We start from the raw sequence: 22,850 nt of genomic DNA on the forward strand, positions 1-22,850 counted from the left end.
TGATCTCATGAATAACGTAACATACCGAGTTGAATTAATATCAAATGAACAATTTGATATATATCCCTATAATAATATGTAGGCGTATAAAAGCAAGACAAGACGATTAAATCAATACTGGATTGTTATGAAATAAGTTCCTTGAGAAAACAGGAACCAAATTGATAAATAGTCGACTCGAGTCCCGTTTACAAGGAACAGCGTACACCGGCCACCGAGTCAATATTCATGTACACCAAATTGTATATAGTGGTCTTATTCCATATAAAATTTAGCTTAGAGCAGAGTCCCGTTTACAAGGTACCGAGTCAAGTCGTCCACAGAGTCAATAATATTCCTGCACGTCAGTATATGTATATAGTGGTCTGATTCCATATTACAAACTCTTTATATTTAACTGCTTCTCACTTTTCAAAATGTACGATATGTAGGATGGAAAGAGACCAACCCACTTGTGTTGACTACAAACAGCAGGTTATCTTCATCTTTCTGTGTTCCAATGTAAACTAGATGCACCCAGTTGTACGACGTATGTCTGTAAAAATTGTGAAGTTGTATATATAAATAACACATGTGAAGTCTATTGTTTTTACTTACGGAGGATATATAGCCCACAGCACATGGCGAGGTAAGTTCATATTAATATTACTAATGTATTATACATTTTGCTTGGTTTTAGTTTTATGAATTAGTATATGTATCTCCCTTTCTCACTTTTCGTAACAGTATTGGACATCAGGGATAAAGCTTCATATGTCTTAATGTTGTCCTGGTGGATGTCTTGATGTAGCGTATTATTTATTGTTTGTATGAACAACCATATCATAGAATACATGTATTTGTATGCTATATAATATATATTAAACGAGACAGAGAGAAATGTGGTTTAGCGTCCACTCGACACAATCTAGGTCATTTCGGGACTAACATGGTTCAATTTTATTTTAATAATTCGCTTGCGCGTAGGGGTCTTTAGCAATGGCAGGAAACCGGAGGACCCCGGAGAAACTCTACGAGTTTGGACAGGCGACTTACTTCTTGTCACGTACAAGCGTGTAATCGATACCACGCCACCTGATTCAATGACAGATCTTATGATACAGCGCGCACGTGAAATGTTTGTATGAAAACCCTATCAATTAATAAATGTATTTGTATTCTATGTAATGTATATTAGATTATATATATGATTCTGTCTAAATGTACGTGTATGCATTTTGTCTTTAATGGACGACTTGATGCAATAAACATCTTATCTTACAGTCTAGGCAAATAAAATCCAAGCCCTACGTATCGCCCCATTGAAGTAGCAGCTGTGTCCTGCACGGAACACGGTCTTCCCCATGTCGATTCTCATTTGAGAAGTTCACATATATAGCTATGGGACTGTTTGATTTTTTGGGTGGTAGGGTGCTGGGACAAGTTTATGGATACTCGAATTTCTCTATTGTTGCCCAACTATGCACCCAACACCGGTTTCGTCAGCCATACCGAGGAGCGACTTCAAGTGAGATTCTAGGTAGTATAGATTTGAATATTAGTCTGGAACTTTCTAAAAGTGTTCAGTGGAATGAATGGAAGTGTAGTTATGACAGCTATATCCAAATTTGCGGTGGCTGCCTGTGCGTGGCTAATATGTTTTGTGTTGTAGTTATACTCTTTACTTTTCCGCTGCGGATCAAATTCGGTAAACCACTACAGGACCGGGTTTAGACAAATTAACAAGTGAACTTTAATGAATATACTGCATTAGTTCGAAAACATGTGTTAGGTTTCATAGAAGGCGTCTGGTTTTGGTTTTTTTCTTAGTTTTATTTATACTGGTTGAATAAATGTCTTTCTATGTACTATGTATTAACGCCCCACCCACCCCATCCCACTCCCTACCCTCACCCCACCCCACCCCGTTACCACCATCCGTGCACACAACCGAACTTTGTTAATTGTTTAATGATAAAACTAATTTTTAAATTATAACATTCTTTTATAAAGGCGGGGTCCCCCCTCTCTAACAGGGAGCCTGAATTAAACTGCCCCTTATATGTCCAGTCCTGAACTTCTGTTCATTCGAAATACCTTGCTCATTTTGAATAGTTGACACCATGGCGAGAGAGAAAGGGGGTTTAACGCCCACTCGACATAAACTAGGTCATTTAGGGACTAACATAGGGGTCTTTAGCAGTAGGAGGAAACCGGAGACCCCGGAGAAAACCAACGAGGTTGGATAGGCGACCCTACTCCTTGTCACGTACAACCGGGAAATCGAAACTACGCCAGATGACTCAATGACAGACCTTATGCAACAGCGCACACGGGCTAACCATTCGGCTATCCAACCCCCTTGACATCATGGCATGAAATGCATTAAATGACATATTCCTGGTGCAATATCCTCCACAGTCCCGTGGCATTGTTTACTGTTATTATGACATCTCAAGATGTTTAACTATATATCTAAGTGAAAAGGTTGTACAAACATAACGTCGGTAGTTTATATATATTATTACAAGGCTCCCTGGTACAGGCTTGTGCCACCTACAAGACATATATCACAATACAAGGTTAAAAGCCAATAAAAGTGCAAGGGTGGCATTAAGGAATGTACCTTGACAAATATAACGAAATAACTCATATGTTATGAATACATGTTTAATTTCTGTAAAAAGACACGATGGTTTCAATATTCGTGGATATAGTATAGACACAGATATTTTGACTTTTTACTGGTTGTGCGAGACATCATAGTTCTTGATCTGGACTAACAGGTTGTAGTAGTAGTGTTGTAAAAATATCTCCAACCGCAACTTGACAGAATTAATTACTTCTTCCTTTGTCTCTTGATTTCCATTCACAGTAGATGTCCACTGATTAGGGTCCAAAACTACTTTCTTTACTTCTGTCCATGAGATACCAATGGCCGTACTTTTCAGCATACTAAACCTACACTGTCTGTCTACAATTAGCTTAACTTGAGAACAGACACTAAACTAGTTGACAGAAATGTTAAGTCCTAAATCGAAGATTTTAGTCAAAAACACTAAGAATATTTTGAGAAGTTTGAAACGTATATATTCTACTTCCATTTAATAAAATTGAAAAGATTTAATTAATGTTTTTGTGTTTAGCAGATGTGAACCGGAGTAGGACCACATTACAAAACAGTATACACTTATTGTTGGATATGGCAGCTATTTAGGGCACAGATCGATTATCGAAGTAGAATAGATAGTTATCTGTGTGCAGAATGACCTTTCAGATGATTTTTGACGTCTCCGCTTTCGCTTACCCCTTGGGTTTACCTCTAATGTATTGAATGCTGGCGGTCTGATTCATAGACACTTGAGTACTTTGATGGATTCTTTGACATTTTGCTTTTTAGTTTTGTACTTTCGACTCGCTAACCTGGGGTCCCGAGTTCGATCTCGGTGTTGGCCGAGGATTTTCCTCAAAGTTTTGCGGCTTGGTTTCCCCTTGTCAGTGGTGCAGGGCAAGGGCCTGACAAGGAACAGCTTCAAATCGTCGGATATGACGAAAAACTAATGTCCCGTATACACACTGGAGTGCTGGTAAAGGAAACATTGAAAGTTGGAATTAGAAATAAGCGCCGGACAGGGGGATCCCTGATCACGGTGGCTAAGTGGGTAAGACGCTGGCCTGGAGGTCGGGTGTTCGACCCCTGCATTGGCCGAGAAAGTTCATCCAGATTTTCCGACGTGGTTCCACTTTGTCGGAGATGCAGGACGGAGGGTCTGACGAGGACAGCTGTCTCGTCGTTCGGATGGGACGAAAACTCGAGGTCCCGTGTACACATAGGCGTGCACGTAAAAGATCTCTTGACAGTTGGAATTCGATATAAGAGTAGGCCGGAGCGCCGCTGTCCGGGCAAAATTTCCCTCACAGCACACTGTATGGTGTATACGCCTCTTTATTAGCCCAGTTCGGAGCAGAACAGTAGGACGTTAAACCCAATTTCATTTCATTTCATTTCAAGAGCCAGACAAACATTCCCTCATGGCACATTGCATGGGTATGTTCGTCTACATTAACCGAACAGTAGAACGTTACACCATATTCTATCATTCATTTATTTTCCACCCGATAATTTTGTAATTGCATGACATAACTAACGAGCTATAAGGACTACAAAATATAAACCTCGGTTTAGCTACAGAATGCGTTAAGCATAATATATACAACTTTCCTGTAAAAAGGACACTTTACTTCGGTTCAGCTACACAGTATGTTATATAAGCTATATATATTCAATTTTCCTGTAAAAAGGACATATTACTTCGGTTCAGTTACACAGTACGTTAAGCATAATACATGTATAGACAACTTTCCAGTAAAAAGGATATATTATATTTTTGAAGTGATAACATATGGTGTGGTCGACAGCCTTTCTATGTATTTGATATCGTACGTTAAAATAAAAACTATCAATATGAAACCTACATCTGTCAATACTGTATACGGATGTTCGCCCTCGTCATTTTAAAAGAATTTGAACCACATTTTAACATCTCCAATTATTTACTTTTTTTTAATAACAGAAAATGAAGATATTCGTGCGAGATAACACGTACTATCAATTTAGCTGTGTGTTAAATTTCTGCGTTGACATAACTACTTTAGTATCTGTGTATGTATTTACAAAATGTCCTTTAATAAATTTTGTCATTAATCAGAATAAGATTCAATGAACTAAAGGGGAAAGAGGGGTGGGCTGGGAGGGGGGGGGGGTGGAGATGGCCGAATGCTTAGCGTGTGTTCGTTCAATCATAAAGTCTGTCATTAAGTCAACTGGCGTGGTTTCGATTCCGCGGTTGTACGTGACAAGTAGTAGGGTCGCCTGTCCAACCTCGTAGGTTTTCTCTGTGTCCTTCGGTTTCCTCCGTCTGCTAAATATAATTGAACCATATCTTAGTCCCGAAATGACCTAGTTTGTGTCGAGTGGACGTTAAACCTCATCTCTCTCTCTCTCGCTCTCTCTCACCTCTCTCTCCCTATCTCTCTCTCTTGGCTGTTTATTTGGGAAAAAAGAACTTGACTTCAGAAAGAAGCACTAATCCCTGTCCTACCCGCATTATAGTAATACCTTTGGGAATACCTGTATAATAATTTAGTTAGCTTTCACGTCCGCTTCTACCAGCTAGCCGATTCCTGTCTTTTATAATTAATGAATATTTTTTGCAAAATCTGTTAATTAAAATATCACCTTTTACGTTCTATCTCATATAATTACTGGTATTGCATATTACCAACAACTTTCCTATTAAAGATGCATTAGTTATAATAATTAAAAAAAAATGATAAAAAAAGAAAATGCTGAAAGTTTGGTCTAGAAATAGGCATCAATTGTGTCTGCACCGTCTATGAGAATTGGCGATCGTTTGATTGACAGACGATAACTCCACCCACATATTCTCGATTATCAAGTAACATGCTCAATGGCTATAGTAGCCTCGCTTGGCAGGCCTTTCATCACCAGTTTCCGGTAGTGACATCAGCGACTAACGGTAAACGTTAGCTTGGTCCGCCAAGAGAGAGAGAGAGAAAGAGAAATGGGGTTTAACGTCCACTCGACACAAACTAGGTCATTTCCTGACCAACATATGGTTTAATTTTATTTCAATAATTCGCTGAGAGCGTATGGATCTTTAGCAGTGGGAGGAAACCGGAGGACCCGGAAAAAACCCACGAGGTTGGACAGGCGACCCTACTCCTTGTCACTTACAACCGGGGATTCGAAACCACGCCATTTGACTCAATGACAGGCCTTATGATGCAGCGCGCACGTACTAACCATTCGGCCATCCAACCCCCTTGGTCCGCCAAGAATAATGTATGTTTAACTGTTAAATGTACCAGCTAGCCGATTCTTGTCTTTTATATTTATTATTGAAAATATTTGTAAAATCCGTTAATTAAAATACCAACTGGTACGTTCTATCTCATATGCAATTACTGGTAATGCATATTACCTTTTACGTTCTATCTCATATGGAATTACTGGTACTGCATATTACCAACAACTTTCTTATTAAATGTTAAATGTACTTTACTTTTCTACATGAGTCACTAAAAGATATTTGAAAAACACCAGATGGGTTTTATATTTTGCTCATCATCTGCATCCACCCCATTAAACGTCTGGTAGAAATGATGCAGTACGATGTCGGTATATAAATAAGTTGAAAGACGTGTGTGGTATATGACAGTATAGGTATAAGGTAGATAAATTAAACATTAACATTTGATTATGTTATGTAATCTATTATAATCTAGATTTATTCCCAGATAATCAACATGCCAATCTGATTAAAATACAGATCTATATTTCGTTTCGTTTTTTTATACTCCGATGGCGTGACAAGTTGTACTCGAAAGTCGTGTCAGCGGTCGTACGAGCGGCTTTTGACCCTATGACATCAGATATTATTAAATCAATCAGCGTTGACGTTTTTAGTGGTCTACCTCACTTCATCCAGATCACGTCAATGATGACAACTCTTCCAGATCCTAGTGTAGTAAAGATAAGTATAACGAAACGAAATAGGATCTGTGTTTTAATCAGATTGTCAACATGTCAATAACTATCGGGTGTGCGGAGTCTGCGTAGTTTGCAATAGAAACTTCGAGTACGGGTACATCAACGCCCATGAGTACGCCGTCAACATAGCTTTGACGTAGTTACCGCAGCGGACGCGCACGACTTGCCCCTAGATCCATACATACACTCGATCTGACGTGTGCCTTTGTTGTTGTTTGTGGTATGTTGTGTCCGTTGTTTGTGGTATGTTGTGTCCGTAAGTTTGTCTTGTGTGGTGCGCCCCCCCCCCCCCCTCTCCTCACACTTACTATATTATTCTATTGCTAATGGGTTATATAGCGACTGAAACCTGTCCAATCTGTTCTTTACTAATCAAATACTAATCTCGATCAATCTGATACATATTGTCTTTAGATATTCAGTGTTGTTCAGACTGGTTAATCTTATCAGGGGCACGAGTTCTGCGATGCGGCTAGCAGTCATATGGTTATTGGACCTGCTTACATCAGACCTTATGCTGGCTTTAGCAGTAATAAGATTGGAAACTAGGTAGATTTTGGATGACTTGATGACAAGCACGTGTCCCGGGGGGGGGGGGGTATCCGTGCACTCCCTCCCCCCCCCCCCCTGCACATACACACACACTTGCTCGCGCAGAGCATATCTTTTTTTCTCCTATATTGCCACCGTTTTGATCTCACTACATTGTAGTCCTACCAGTATGCACCTAAATGAACAGATATATATTGTCTCAGAGCTTCTGTTTTTATAAAATTCTCGGGTAACCGCGCAAACCTCGCTTTGTCTCCCCCCCCCCCCGCCCCCGCGGACCCTCTCCTGCTCACGCCCCTGGAAGATATTTATTTATACTTCTATTTATTGGAGCGTGAAAAGGACAATTCAGACAGACCTTCCCGAAAATTAGAAAATAATGCCGCATATAAATTGTGAACGGACGATGGATGCAGATGACAACAAACAGTTTTTCTTCCAATAATTTATTCTATTTGTGAAACTTTTGATTTCGTTTACATAAATATGCCTACCTATATTTATATAGACAAACTCCCTTTTCAAACAATGTCTCTTCAAAAGCTTCAATCGTTAAAATAGACATAAGAACTGTTTTAACAACTGCTGTACTAATATTTTCACAAAATCTTCCAAATACAGATAGTAAACACTACAACAGATATTTATTTATTTCTATAATAAAAGTGCACGTGTATATTGTATATAGGTGTCCGCCCTATACATCTTTATATCTACATTATGTGGGCCTGTTATTTAAAGAATTATTCTAAGAGGGGAAAATACTATGTCTACACGAAGTAAATAATGAAAAAGAAGAAAAATAGATAGTCTAATGGATTTGAAACTAGTAAACAAACTGTCTATTTTTGAACATGCAATTTAAATTGTGGTCATTTAAATGATTTTTAGTCCATAAATGATATTCTATACCTTGTGACTGTCGTTTGTCTGTTTGTGTGTTCTGAGTTGGAGGCTACACTAGGGCTGCCTCAAGGTTGAACTTTGGGGTTACACGGTCAGGTTTGGTCAAAGGCCACGAGCAGTAAAAAGGGCTAGCGCTAGTCCTAACCCTAACCCTGAACCTAGCCCCAATGCTTACCCTAATCCTAACCTACAATTTCGCCAACAATCACGTTCCCTATTCTATTTACATCTCAGCGACCTTGAGGAAATTTGAGCCGGCCTTAGCAAATAGATTTAGCCAGTAGCTGATATATGCCCCGTGGCGTTGCATTCTCACTTCCTGTTTCGGAGTTACACTAAAGGAGCGTCACAGGGCTGTACCAGTGCAGCGCCGGATAAACAGCGATTAATAATTATTTATCATGTTATAAAAACAATAAATCATATGAAGATTGTAAAATAAAACGTACATGCATCTACTTAAATTGTCGTGTTTCTCATTACCAAATCCTTAACATATCACACACCAGGGACATGATCAGGGCCAGCTAAGGGTACGGGCTTTATAGACTAGAACACAGAGGTCTCCGCGAGCTGGTATAGGCCTCCATGGATTGATAAATAAGAATAAATGTCTATTTATTGCGCCAAAACCCCACAACAAAATGTGCTCGTTGCGCTTAACAAATATATGTACATAAACAGTCTTAAATGGAAAGTTATTTAATTAGTGAATGCTGAATTATCTATTTACAAAAGGGGTTTAATATTATATATATTTCTATAGTAAACAAAAAAGAAAAACACTGCACTGTATACCCGGGGCGGCTCGCGTGGATAACAAGGCATCATAGATTTATAACTCATAACTGTCTTTATGGGGGCCTCACAGCATATGTAGTCCTGGGCCCTGTTTCACGAAATCTTTACTAAAAATAAACTCCAAATTTTAGTAGATACTTCAATTTTGATTGGCTAAGCACTAAAATCAACCTAATATTATCCAATCAAATTACTAAAATTTGGATTTTATCTTAGTTAAAACTTCGCGAAACAGGCCCCAGAGGCCTACAAAAACCTTAATTTCGAGTCCAGACATAATAATTATTATTACGTCCCAGCACACACTTAAAAACCATAACGACATACATAACTCCAAGGATGCCCTCGACTAGATAGCCTCGAGCAATTTTAGTTTGGCCATTGTTTATTTTACTCTATGTACATTAGATATAAATGAAACATTAAGAGTGGCTTGTTGTTTACAACATGCGAGAATCTATTAATTCCGATACGTTTAGTGGCGGTAATTTGTAAATAAATTGGTTTTATCATTGATTTCGGTTCTTCTTATATTTAGTTTCACTTTGGCTGTAAATTTAGGCGCCAGTAGCTCTAAATAATATATCTTTATGTTTGTTAGTTTCCAACAAGATTTGCTATTGATTTTGGGGTTTAAAAACCTATTATTCAAATGAGTTATGTTTATATTGCTTTGATTGTGAAATACATACCAATACAACCATTTTATAGCATTTAATCATAGCGTCCTGGAAAGAATTAAAGCCAGAGTTTGAAATTAATTTTATTTAAATAACAATCTGATTAAAACACAGGGTCTATTTCGTTTCGTTTTTTATAGTTCAAAATTTCGTTTTACTTGTCTTTACAACATTAGGATCTGGAACTGTTGTTATATAAGCCGCGTTCTGGTTAATGTGAGGGATTAACCAATCAAACGGTCTGTTACGGCGAGTTCTTGGCGTGCGATGCACGAAGATGTGGGTAAACCACTAGAAACGTCACACTACAACAGGCAAGATCTTCATGTAGAGTAGGCCATCGAATATATATATATATATATATATATATATATATATCATAGTATAAAATATAAAAATAACACCGATTTGCTTCTACATGTTTCAATATATTTTCATCAGGAAGCCATTGATACTAATAACGTTGCAAGGTTACCCTCGTGACGTCACAATAGAGGTACATTACATTGCATGAATGAATGAATAAATGAATGAATAGTGATGAATGAATAAACAAATATAATATGTACATAACACACTATTCAGTTAGCTACTTATCAATAGGAGATCAATTAAGCTAAGGTCTAAATTTTTTAATGAAATATTCCTCTTTAACTGTTCTCAGTTTTGTGCAATCATTTAGGAGCTGGTAAAACGGGAATACTTCAAAACAATACATTCCACTTTGATGGTGACCACTACAAACAGATGAAAGGAACAGCTATGGGAACAAAAATGGCGCCAACATATGCAACTCTGGTACTAGCCTATTTAGAAGAACGACTATATGAAAAAGTTCAACTACAATTCGGAGACGCATTTATTAGCTATTTCATAAAAGCTTGGCGTCGGTATTTGGACGACTGTTTCATAATATGGACCCGTTCAAAAAATGACTTGGATATTTTCTTTAAAATATTAAATGATATGGATGTCAATATACAATTTACAATGGAAATGTCAAACACTAGATTAGCATTTCTGGACACGTTGGTTATCAAAAAAGGAGAAAAGATTGAAACTGATATCTTTTACAAACCTACTGACACCAAGCAGTATTTGATGTTCACGTCATGCCATCCAAGTCACACCAAACGGAGTTTAACGTATAATCTAGCCAGGCGAATCCGAACAATAGTATCTGACAACAACCAACAGAAAGTTCGATTCGAGGAGCTGCGAATATTCCTTCGAAACAGACAATATCCACTAAATCTAATAAACGATGGAATATCCAAAGCTTTAAAGCTAGAGAGACGCGATCTGCTAACGGTGAAGGAGAAAAACACTTCACAGCGAAAACCTATTGCATTCGTTTCGACCTTCAACCCTAAAAACCCGGATATTATGAATAAAATTAGACATAATTTACCAGTGCTAGAAAATGATGAACGGATGAAAGAAGTTCTTAAGTTAATAGAAATCATCAACAGCAAACGTCAAAGCAATAGTTTGAAAAACATTCTTACGAAGGCTAAATTCATGTCTGAATCATCACACCCAACAAAATATGAGGTGAAAAAATGCCAGCGTAGAAACTGTGGTACCTGCGAACACCTTATGGAAGGGCCATCAATCACCTTCAAAGGTCAAGGGACATTTAACGTGAATGCTAATTTAACATGTGCATCACGAAATGTGATCTATGCCATAACTTGCCCGGGTTGTACGGAGCAGTATATCGGTCAAACTGAATATTTGAGATCGCGAGTTGCTGTACACAAATCACAGATAAAAAATCCAGAATATCGCATGATATCCCTGAGCGAACATCTGGACATATGTGCACACAACTTTAATACAAAATTCCAAATATTCCCGTTTTACCAGCTCCTAAATGATTGCACAAAACAGAGAACAGTTAAAGAGGAATATTTCATTAAAAAATTTAGACCTTAGCTTAATTGATCTCCTATTGATAAGTAGCTAACTGAATAGTGTGTTATGTACATATTATATTTGTTTATTCATTCATCACTATTCATTCATTTATTCATTCATTCATGCAATGTAATGTACCTCTATTGTGACGTCACGAGGGTAACCTTGCAACGTTATTAGTATCAATGGCTTCCTGATGAAAATATATTGAAACATGTAGAAGCAAATCGGTGTTATTTTTATATTTTATACTATGATATATGATACTGTACATTAGAACAACAACTCACTACAGCTATATATATATATATATATATATATAAAACGAAACAAAATACAGATCTGTATTTTAATCAGATTATTTAAATAATTATTGTCTCAACAATTACATTGATTACTTTACTTTTCGAGGCTTTGTCCTTGATCTCTTCGTAGAAAACAATTACATAATTTTTTATATATCATTTGAAGCAGTGCGTCCCGGAAAGAAAAGTTCTAGTATTAAATAATTCTAGTTTTCACAATTCCTTTGATAACCTTTCGTGGAATATTGAGAACGGTTATCATTCTATCTGTTAAATTTGGCTTATTGATCTAAGAAAAAGAGAGAGAAAAATGGGGTTTAACGTTGACTCGACAAAAACTAGGTCATTTTGGGACTAACACATGGTTCAATTGTATTTCAATAATTCGCTTGCGCGTAGGGGTCTTTAGCAGTGGGAGGAAACCGGAGGACCCAGAGAAAACCCACGAGGTTGGACAGGCGACCCTACTCCTTGTCACGTACAACCGGGGAATCGAAATCCCGCCAGATGACTCAATGACAGGCCGTATGGTACAGCGCGCACGTGCTAACCATTTGCCCCCCCCCCCCCCCTTGGCTACCCGGGCAAAATTTCTCCCATACCCTCGTGGCTAAGTGGGTAAGACGCTGGCTCGCTAGCCTGGAGGTCTGGTGTTCGATCCCATCATTGGCCGAGAAAGTCCATCTAGATTTTTCGGCGTGCTTACCCCTTGTCAGTGATGCAGGACGGAAGTCCTGACAAAGACAGCTGTCTAGTCGTTCGGATGGGAAGAAAAACCAAAGTCCCGTGTACAAATTGGCTGCGGTGCACATAAAGAACCCTTGACAGTTAGAATCGATATAAGAGTAGGCCGTAGTGCCACTGTTCGGGCAAAATTTCCGTCACAGCACACTTTATGGCGTATGCCCGTCTTCATTAGCCAAGTTCGGGGCAGAACAGTAGGACGTTAAACTCCATTTCATTCCATTTCTGTTATTAATCGATTTTGTCCCATATTAATCACTGATCGACACTTTATATCTCTGCTGAATGATATAATGACAGTTAGAAACTAAGCTGTTATAGGGAAGACCAGATGATGAAGTGATTATAATTAACAACTTTATGTCTTAGAACATAAAACAGACATAATAAACCAGCGTATAATTTATTATTAATCATAAACTGTAACAGATGAGGTATTAACGATACAACTATTAAACCATATCATTGATCAACTTTTGTTGTATACGACAATGGCGATAATCATAGAAAAAATGTGGCCACCGTACATTCAAGTCTCTTTGACCGGCTCTAACGTTTTCCCAATGTTTCGCAGGTTTCTTTTTTGTGTAAACAATATTTTATGTCAAATGGATGAAAAGGGGTCGGGGACTGCAGGCATAACCTATATCACCCCTCTGCTCATATTATAAATAGATCTGCTATGTACGGAGTATGAAATAAGGGGGGAAATCATATAAAGAAAATAATTTATATACATTATTTATAACCAAGAAAAAGAAGATTAAAATCAAATATTGCAACGTCTGGTGACATAAAAATGGTTGGTTGGAGCCTGATTATCTATGCCAAATAGAAGATTTATTGTGTTTTTTCATGCATCTGAATACAATGGGCACCAGCGAAGAAAATGTTCAGAATCTTCTAGATCGAAGACCGAAGCTGCATTGTAAATCCTCGAAGATATGACGTGAAAATTTATGACCGTTTAGGTTGCTACAAGAAAGCCGCAATCTGCAATGTATGATCTGGTTGTTTCTTTTGCCTTGTAAGAATGAATTTGGAATAATAAGATCATTTAGTTTTAATTTTTGTTTTAAAGTAGTAAGATGCGGAGACATTCTTATATTGATATTAAGTTTGTTCCATTCTTTTGTTGAAGATGTTCCGGAAGAGTTCGAAAAAAGTGTTGTTCTGCGTAGATTTTCTGAAAGTTTTTCATTGTTTCTTAGATGATAAGTATTTTGTAGGCATAATATTAAAGTCTGTTAGGTGTGTGGGTGTCGTCTGCGTCTTTCTTGTAGCTTGGAGTTGAAGACCACAGACCACAGATGAAGCAACATGTATGGGGTACACTGTGGTCATCTTGGGATACACAAACTGGAAATAGCAATGTAACTGTCCGCTCTGGATTTCAAGATAACCAACGTTTTACCTCCGCCATCCTTCCGCCCAAAATCATGAATATTCACCAAAACCTGTCAGAAAATGTATATTCAAACGGTTAAAGTAGAAAGGGATTATAGACCCACGTGTTTTTGCCCAGGAAACATGATTGCCTTGATACGTGGATTAAAAACATGAAACAGACACAGAAAATGTCCTGGAGAGAACGATCAATGATTTTGAACTTGGATAGAGTTCTTCGAGGTACAGACGTAGAATAGTTATTAAGGGGAAGGGGTCAATAGTTTATCTACTATATTTACCCTATCATCATCATGGGGTTAAATGTATAGACGTACACACACCGTCTGCACAAACATGTAAACTGGGGTATTTCCTTCCAAGAAATTAGATAAAGAAAGTACAGATTGGTAGAAATGGCGCCTTCCGGTTAGTGTCCAGTCTCAACTAGATCAGTTCGACAATTTCAGCCCCTTTCAGTGAAGCCGGCGATTATATTTTATTACGTTTGGTATTTTGGGATGGATATCAAATGTGAAATAACGCCAACCCCCTTCTCAGCGCACACTGCATGATGTATGGATGTTTTCATTACCCCAATCGGTGCAGAAAAGTAAGACGTTAATGATTCCTTTCTATAATAGAAGTACTCTTTCTATCGGAATGTTTCAAGCCGTCAACTATGTATTATGTTATATACTACATGTCTAATATGAAGGTTAATTTGTAATTAATACAGTTATTATCGTTTCATAATAAGCTCTAATAGTTTACAAATATACTTGTACTTGATCGTTATTGTTTATTTGCTGCGCATTACGTATCACAAGAATATATTTCTTACTCCAATGCTATATGTTATAAAATAAATATATAACATCGGTATAAACGTCATGAAAAAAGAAATATCGCCCAGAATCATTAGTTGATTAATAATAATTGAATATATTTTTTTACTTGCATTCCAGATCATCACATAAAACATACATTATGCAAGCACTAAATCCGGCTATTTCAGGTCTTTCTTTAGGCCTGAAATGTTATCTAAATTATTAGACATTAATTAGCTTATTCAGACCATAATCAACTCTCGATGGCATCGCTAGCCTGCGATATTTACTGGATTCGGATCAAATTGCTGCCCAACTTTCATTGATGGTTTAATCATGATATGGATAATCGAGATTATGTTTTTATCTTTCCGACTTTAGTAAAAAAAAAAGTTGCAATCTAGCTACTGTAATCCTATAATAATTACAGTACTGTCAAAAATAATTTTTAAAAAAGCTGTAATCTAACTATTGTAATTTTATAGTAATTGCAGTACTGTTAAAACAAAAGGGTCTGATTATTTTTGTAATAAATTTTCTGTTGTTAAATTTATCACCTTTAATCGGTGAACCCAAAATATCTGTATTTTCGGGCCACCTATCAAAATGTGCCTTTGTGCCTTAATCCGGCACTTTGGGGAAGGAAGCATAAAGTTGCGTCGCATTTCTGAAACATCTTATACCACTTATTATTGGAGGAGATACAGTAGATGGTGACTGCTAGTAGGCTCAAGCGCAGACCCGGTTATGAACACGATGGTAGCTGTTTTGTACAGACTATCGTTATATTATGTTCGTCATATCCGCCGTGTGCGGGGCATGGTATGCGTATAGTTACTAGTACACATTGTTCTATTTCTCATTGAGGAGATAACATAGTTGGGGACTCTGCTGGTAGGCTCAAAACAATACCCAAACTATCGTTCACGGTGTCTATTAGTATAAAATAGTGATGGCTTAGTAATGGCATCAAGTATAGTGATGGCTTAGTGATGGGATCTAGTACAGCGATGATATGGTGATGTCCTAGTGATAACACACCTAGTGCAGTGATGGCTTAGTGATAACATCTGGTACAGCGATGGCTTAGTGATGTCATGGTGATAACACCTATTGCAGTGATGGTATAAATCTAGTACAGCGATGGCTTAGTGATGTCCTAGTGATAACAACTAGTGCAGTGATGGCTTAGTGATGACATCTAGTACAGCGATGGCTTAGTGATGGCATCCAGTACGGTGATAGCTTCTAGTACAGTGAGGTCTCTTAAGGATGAAAGTGATGTCTTTCATACAAGGAAGGTTATACTTATTCTTTTCTATTATTTAAAGAGTGCAAATCGCTAAAACAACTTAATATTTGGAGCTAAAACTTACATTTTTATATTTAATGTGATCAACTGGAAGTATACTCTATGTGAAATCTGGCACGGTATATGTCGATAATCATGGCCCGACCTTCGTTCAATTTGCAGACACCTCTGTGTGTTTGAAAAATCGGATTCCAATTAACATGCTTACAGGAAACCCAAAAGGAGAGACAGTAATTGAATTTTAAGCAGTCTTGATTTCAAAGCATACACTTAAATTCTGATTTTAGATTCAGGTTGTGTTGGCTGTTTAACAATGAATCAATAAATAATCTAGATATTAGGCCAGACCAATTTAATATTCAGGTCTTCCGAGTCTGGATAAAAATAATATGCCACTCGAGTCTCATTCAAAATATTTTATATATAATCTCAAGAGCTTTTTAGAACAACAGCGAAATATTTTTAGTTTTTAAATTATTATTTTTCGCCAAGAAATATTAAGATACAAAATTTTAATAGGCACCCCGACAATCTGATTAAAATACAGATCTATATTTCGTTTCGTTTTTTTTTTTACTTTCGATGATCTACGCTAGATGAAGATCTGACAAGTTGTACTCGAAGGTCGTGTCAGGGGTCGTACGAGCGGTTTTTGACCCTATGACGTTAGACATTGGTTAATTAATCAGCGTTGGCGTTTCTAGTGGTTTACCCACAGTTCCGTGCATGGCACGCCAAGAAGTCGTCGTAACAGACAGTTTCATTGGCTTATCCCTCACTTCAACCAAAACGCCGGTAATATACTATTCAAAAAAAGTAGGGGATATTTGATTTTGGGGGCATAATACTAAAATATGCAAATGACTACGAAAAAAGTCACTATAGAACCTAACAGAAGAAACATTTCCAGTTACATGTGACGCCCAAACGCACCAATAGCTACCGCACGGAATGCAGGTGATGCTTGGGATCATCATGGGGGTAGGAGGGTGTGGCGTCGTCGAAACGAGCGCTTCCAAGACGTTAACGTCATCAGACATGATCGATTTGGGGGTGGTTCTGTTATGGTGTGGGGAGGCATCACTGTTGCTGGAAGAACGGCTTTACATGTTGTTGCAGGGCGTGTTACAGGCCAGTACTACCGGGACAACATCTTGGCAGTCCATGTTGTGCCGTTCGCACGACGTCATGGCCGCCGTTTCATCTTCCAGGATGACAACGCAAGATGTCACAGGGCCAGGATCGTTACAGGTTACCTCCAACAACAGAACATCACCACATTACCTTGGCCAGCACTGAGTCCCGACCTCTCCCCCATCGAGCATGTCTGGGACATGCTTGGACAGAGGTTACGTCAACATCAACAACGTCCTGTCAATGTCCAAGAACTTGCTGCTGCGTTGCAACAGGAATGGGACAATCTGGACCCCGGGTATCATTTTACCCTTGTAATAGTCAGTCTGTGCCTTACTTAGTCTAACGATCATTTGGAATAAATCGATGAATGTGAACTTCATTTCATTTTGTCATTTGTTTCTTCGTCAGTTTCATTAGGTGACTTTAATAACACTTAAAAATCAAATATCCCCTACTTTTTTTGAATAGTATATAACAATCCTACCAGATCCTAGTGTAGTAAAGACAATTAAACGAAATTTTGAACTATAAAAAACGAAAGGCAATAGGATCTGTGTTTTAATCAGAATGGCATCCCGGAAGAACTAAAATTCAAATTGGCGAGGCCTTAATGGTGGACATGTTTTTAATTTATTAAACCAATTATCTTCACGTGAAATCTACTTGCTTTAAATGATATTTCATGTACATTTAATGATTTAACCAAATATCATATTTAGTTGCACCGTTAAATCTTTGTAAGGTCTGTTGAAACGCTTACAATTTAATAACTTCAAAGTTTTTATTTAATTAAGGATTCGAGTATATTGATTATGTTTGCGGAAATAAAGTTGGCTATATATAAACCATAGTGCACTGCATGATACATCATTTACACAGAATGCACCGAACTGGAAGATTTATAAATGCATGCACATTTAATGCCGGAAGTTTAAATTCGATATTCTAGAAGTTGGATATTGGCTGCATACACGGGTGGTTAACAGCAGTTTAAATCAAAAGATGGTTGACTAATTGTAATATACTCCAGACAATTTATCATTAAGAATCCATTATGTAACAGCTAAATCTGCCTATTGCAGTTCTTGATTTTTCATTTAAAGATGCGTTCTGTAAGAGCTACATATGCATATTGCATGTTTTTATCCTGACTTCGAATGTTAAACAAATTATTATTTAGACATTTATTAACATGGCAAACCCATAATCAACTCCTTAGGCCATGGGATGGCTCCGAGGTTAAGTCGATTAGAACAACGCTGGCATTTATGATTTTAACGATACAATAGATAATTTGTGATGCCTGGCAAGCTATTTTTCTTATTCGTGCTCATCCTACATAATGACAAGACTCCCAATTTTGTAAACATGTTGACTAACATCAGCCACTAAATTTACCTTCATCAAATAAATAACTAAAAATAATATTTTGATAGTGAAAATGCAATCCGATTAAAATACAGATCAACATTTCGTTTCGTTTTTTATACTTTCGATAACCTACACAACATGAAGATCTTACCAGTTGTTTTGGGAGGTTGCGTCAGAGGTCATACGAGCGGCTTTTGGCCCTATGACGTCAGAGATATGATTAACCAATCGGCATTGATGTTTCTAGTGGATGTTTCCGTGCACCTCACGCCAAAAGCTCGCCTAACAGACCGTTTCATTGGCTAATCCGTCACATCATCCAGAACACGTCAATGATAACAACTCTTCCAGATCCCAGTGTAGTAAAGACAAGTAAAACGAAATTTTAAACTATAAGAAACGAAACGAAATAGGATCTGTGTTTTCGTTTCATTGGCTAATCCGTCACATCATCCTGGACACGTCAATGATAACAACTCTTTCAGATCTCAGTGTAGTAAAGACAAGTAAAACGAAATTTTAAACTATAAGAAACGAAACGAAATATGATCTATGTTTTTGATGAGATTAGAGACAATGCCCCCTTAATATTACCAGTGAATTTTATTTCAGTGGATACACAATTCATAGTAAACAAACATGATAAAACGTCTGCTAAAATTATCTTATTTGATGAAGGTGTGGTCTTGAAATACAAACACAATTACAACAAATAAAAACACAAAATCAAAATGACCTAACGATAATTCGTAAGGGCAAATAAAATTATATTCAATACATTAGAAATACAAGAGAGAGAGAGAGAGAGAGAGAGGGAGGGAGAGAGGGAGAGAGAGGTAGAGAGAGAGGGAGAGAGAGAGGGAGAGGGAGAGAGAGGGAGAGAGAGAGAGAGGAGAGAGAGAGAGAGAGTTTAACGTCCACTCGACACAAACTTGGTCATTTCAAGACTAACCCATGGTTCAATTTTGGTAGTCTTTAGCAGTCAGAGGTTGAACCGGCGCCCTTACTCCTTGTCACGTACAACTGGGGAATCGAAACCACGCCAGTTGACTCAATGACAGACCTCGTGATACAGCGCGCACGTGCCATCCACCCCCTCCCGGCTAGTAATACAAGAAACAACTCGGGGGGGCTATTAAAAACATATACAGATAAACATATAAATACAACTGGCGTATTATAAACACACGAAATAGGTTAGACGACCTACCCCATAACTAACAATTTTCATACCAGACATTAATTATATACTGATGATCTTTAAAATGTCTCCCAATAATGATGGTGACGGTGGAGGAAGGACATGTAGTAAACCGTTGTTCCAATATAGGAAGAATAAAAAGCAGATTCAATAAGTCTGCGCTCTAGTTCTACACCACATGAACAATTAATACTGATGAAGATATAAAATGTGGAAACACTACTGATACAAACTTTAAGATATACATTTTAACTATTCGTTCAACACTTTAATCACACGGAGAGAGAGCGAGAGAGAGAGAGAGAGAGAGGGAGAGAGAGAGAGAGAGAGTTTAACGTCCACTCGACACAAACTAGGTCATTTCGGGACTAACATATGGTTTAATTTTATTTCAATAATTCGCTTGCGTGTAGGGGTCTTTAGCAGTGAGAGGAAACCGGAGGACCCAGAGAAAACCCACGAGGTTGGACAGGCGACCCTACTCCTTGTCACGTACAACCGGGGATTCGAAACCACGCCAGTTGACTCAATGACAGGCCGTATGATACAGCACGCACGTGCTAACCATTCGGCCATCCAACCCCCCTTTAACCACAAGGACGATGGTACTATATGAACCGGGAGCCAGGATGGCTAAGCGGGTAGGTTGCGGGCTCGTTGGTCTGGAGATCGCGTCTTCGATCCGTGCATTGACCAAGAAAATTCATCGCGATTTTCAGCCGTGGTTTCCTCTTGTCAGTAGTGCAGGGCAGATGGCCTTACAAGGACAGCTGTCTAGTTGTTAGGATGGGACGAAAAACCGAGGTCACGTGTATACATTGGAATGCACGTAAAAGATCCCTTGGCAGTTGGAATTCGATATAAGAGTAGGCCATTGTGCCACTGATCGGGAAAAATGTCCCTCATAGTACGCTGTATGACGTATGTCTGTCTTCATTGACCCCTTCGGAGCAGAACAGTAGGACGTTAAACCCCATTTCATTTCATTTACTATATGAAACAGAAATCGAGCATGGCGCAATTCTTCAAGGAACAAACATATCAAGTCTCGTGACGATCGTACAAGAATTGCCGAAGCCTAAGTCTTTTTTTATTTTTTTGAAGAGCGTGGCCTTTAAGAAGAAAACCAAAAATTTGAATAAAACCAGATCTTTAAGACGACCAACTTGCTAGGTGGCCTAATATATATACAACTGTTCTGATATATCATATAACTAAGGGCATAATGATCTTTCAAGAAATGCTACGGGAAGACAATTTGTTAAAGTGCATGTTTGAGAACGCTTGCACTATTATATGCGACAAATATTGGTTGAGCGTTCCCATCCCCGACAAATTAATTTGGGGAAAATACCTGCAATAGGATATGTCTGGACTTTTTATGTTTTAAGTACGCGTAAACTTTAATATATAAGTGAATTCTGTTTTTCTTGTTGAAATAATTATTTGCATAGTGTATAATTAAATTGTAACCTCGGCGAGTTCTGTTGAAACATTTGGCTACATATCAATAAAAATTATACATCCTTTGTTAAGTTACGAGAGAGAGAGAGAGAGAGAGAGAGAGGGCGTAAACGTTCTCTCGACACATGCTAGGTCATTTTAGGACTACTATATTGTTAGGCAGGCGACGCATTAGACCATTCAACAACCCGCCGCACACACCGCACACACCGCACAAACACCAGCATACAACCCCACACACACCCAAATTACCCGAGAAACAATGCAAACAGTAAGGTTAAACCACTTGCCTGATTGTCAGAATAAAGCCAAGATAATAAACAATATTATATCTAACAATTTCTGGAGAAATTAAAAGCCTTCGCTCGCCATTTGCATTTTTCTGGAAATATCTATTTTTCGGAGAGGGGGTCAACAAGTGACTCAACAAGTCAAAGAGATTTTGGAGAAATTAAAAGCTTTCGCTCGCCATTTGCATTTTTCTGGAAATATCTATTTTTCGGAGAGGGGGTCTACAAGTGACTCATCACGTCAAAGAGATTTTAAAATCAACAGGAGTGTTCGTAGTTTGGTTGTAAGTCTGCGCAGGTGTTTCACTAAATAAACATATTTATTTCCTGTCGGATGCAAACAAAAGATGTCCACTATCTGAATATCGCATCCTGTATCAGTTGCAACCGTAATTAGAAATGAAAACGAATTAGACTAATGATTCCAATGAATAGGGAAATGGTAGAACAACATGCGTAATATGAGGACTTTTGTTGGTGAAGTTATGTTAATATAGTAATATGTGACCAGTTAAGTTAGTGTTATGGCGTGTGCGTGAATGGTTGTCCAGCGGCTAAATCTATTTGTTAAGGCCAGCTCAATTTTTGTCAAGGTCGCTGTGATGTAAATAAGGTTAGGGCACGTGATTGTTGGCCAGATTGTAGGATAGGTTTAAGGATTTGGGGGAGAGGTTAAGTCTCTACATAAGCATTGACCTAGGATGATGAAAATTTAGTTTTATAAAAAAAATACGTACAATACATTATATTTATATACAAAGTTCATTTCGCTTGATGTTGGTGGCGCTGATGGTCTTTCTTGGGTGTCGCTTGTGGCATTCTGGCGTTTTTGTTTCTGAAGAAAAAAGAATAAATTTGAGGCTCTCGAGTGAGAGCCACATTAGTGTGTTTCCTACTAAGGATTGGCTATTCTAAAAATTAGTTTTTTCCACTATCCCGAGGCGGAAGGATAACAGAAATGTATGGCGCGTGGTTACATGTTTTTGATATACTACTTTCAGTTTGTGTATATACTTCCATAGCGAACCTCTTACATACTTTTGAACAAGACAAATGGTGTTATTTCTGTGGTAGAATACGTTCAACCAACGAAAATTGGTGAAACATTAGAGCAAAGCAAAAAGACTAGAATTACACTACAGTCAATGGGGAAATTCTGTTGATCTGCGGTCAATTAATACGCGTACATTTAAACAAACCAGCCACCAAGTAGAGTGACCTGTTGATCTTTAAACTGGGTATTTAGAGCAGTAGGTGCATCACACATTTGTAAATGAAATAAAAAGGGTACAAAAAGCAACTTATCATATGGCAAGTCACTGTATCATTTTCTGATATAATTGCCAAAGAAAACAGAGAAGATGTAAACTAGAAGTAACTTATGTTGACTTTAGCACA

General features: G+C 37.9%; 1 protein-coding gene across 1 annotated transcript in view; it reads left to right on the plus strand.

Moving 5' to 3' along the window:
* The first annotated feature begins 418 nt into the window (after positions 1 to 418).
* Positions 419 to 22,850, plus strand: part of LOC126827309 (cadherin EGF LAG seven-pass G-type receptor 2) — a 97,398-nt gene continuing 74,966 nt past the window's right edge. Inside the window, exon 1 of the mRNA XM_050556581.2 lies at positions 419 to 628. The gene's annotated coding sequence lies outside the window, so the exon portion shown is untranslated. The remainder of the gene's footprint in view (positions 629 to 22,850) is intronic.

Source organism: Patella vulgata, chromosome 7 (genome assembly GCF_932274485.2).
Source record: "Patella vulgata chromosome 7, xgPatVulg1.2, whole genome shotgun sequence".
NCBI lineage: Eukaryota > Metazoa > Mollusca > Gastropoda > Patellidae > Patella > Patella vulgata.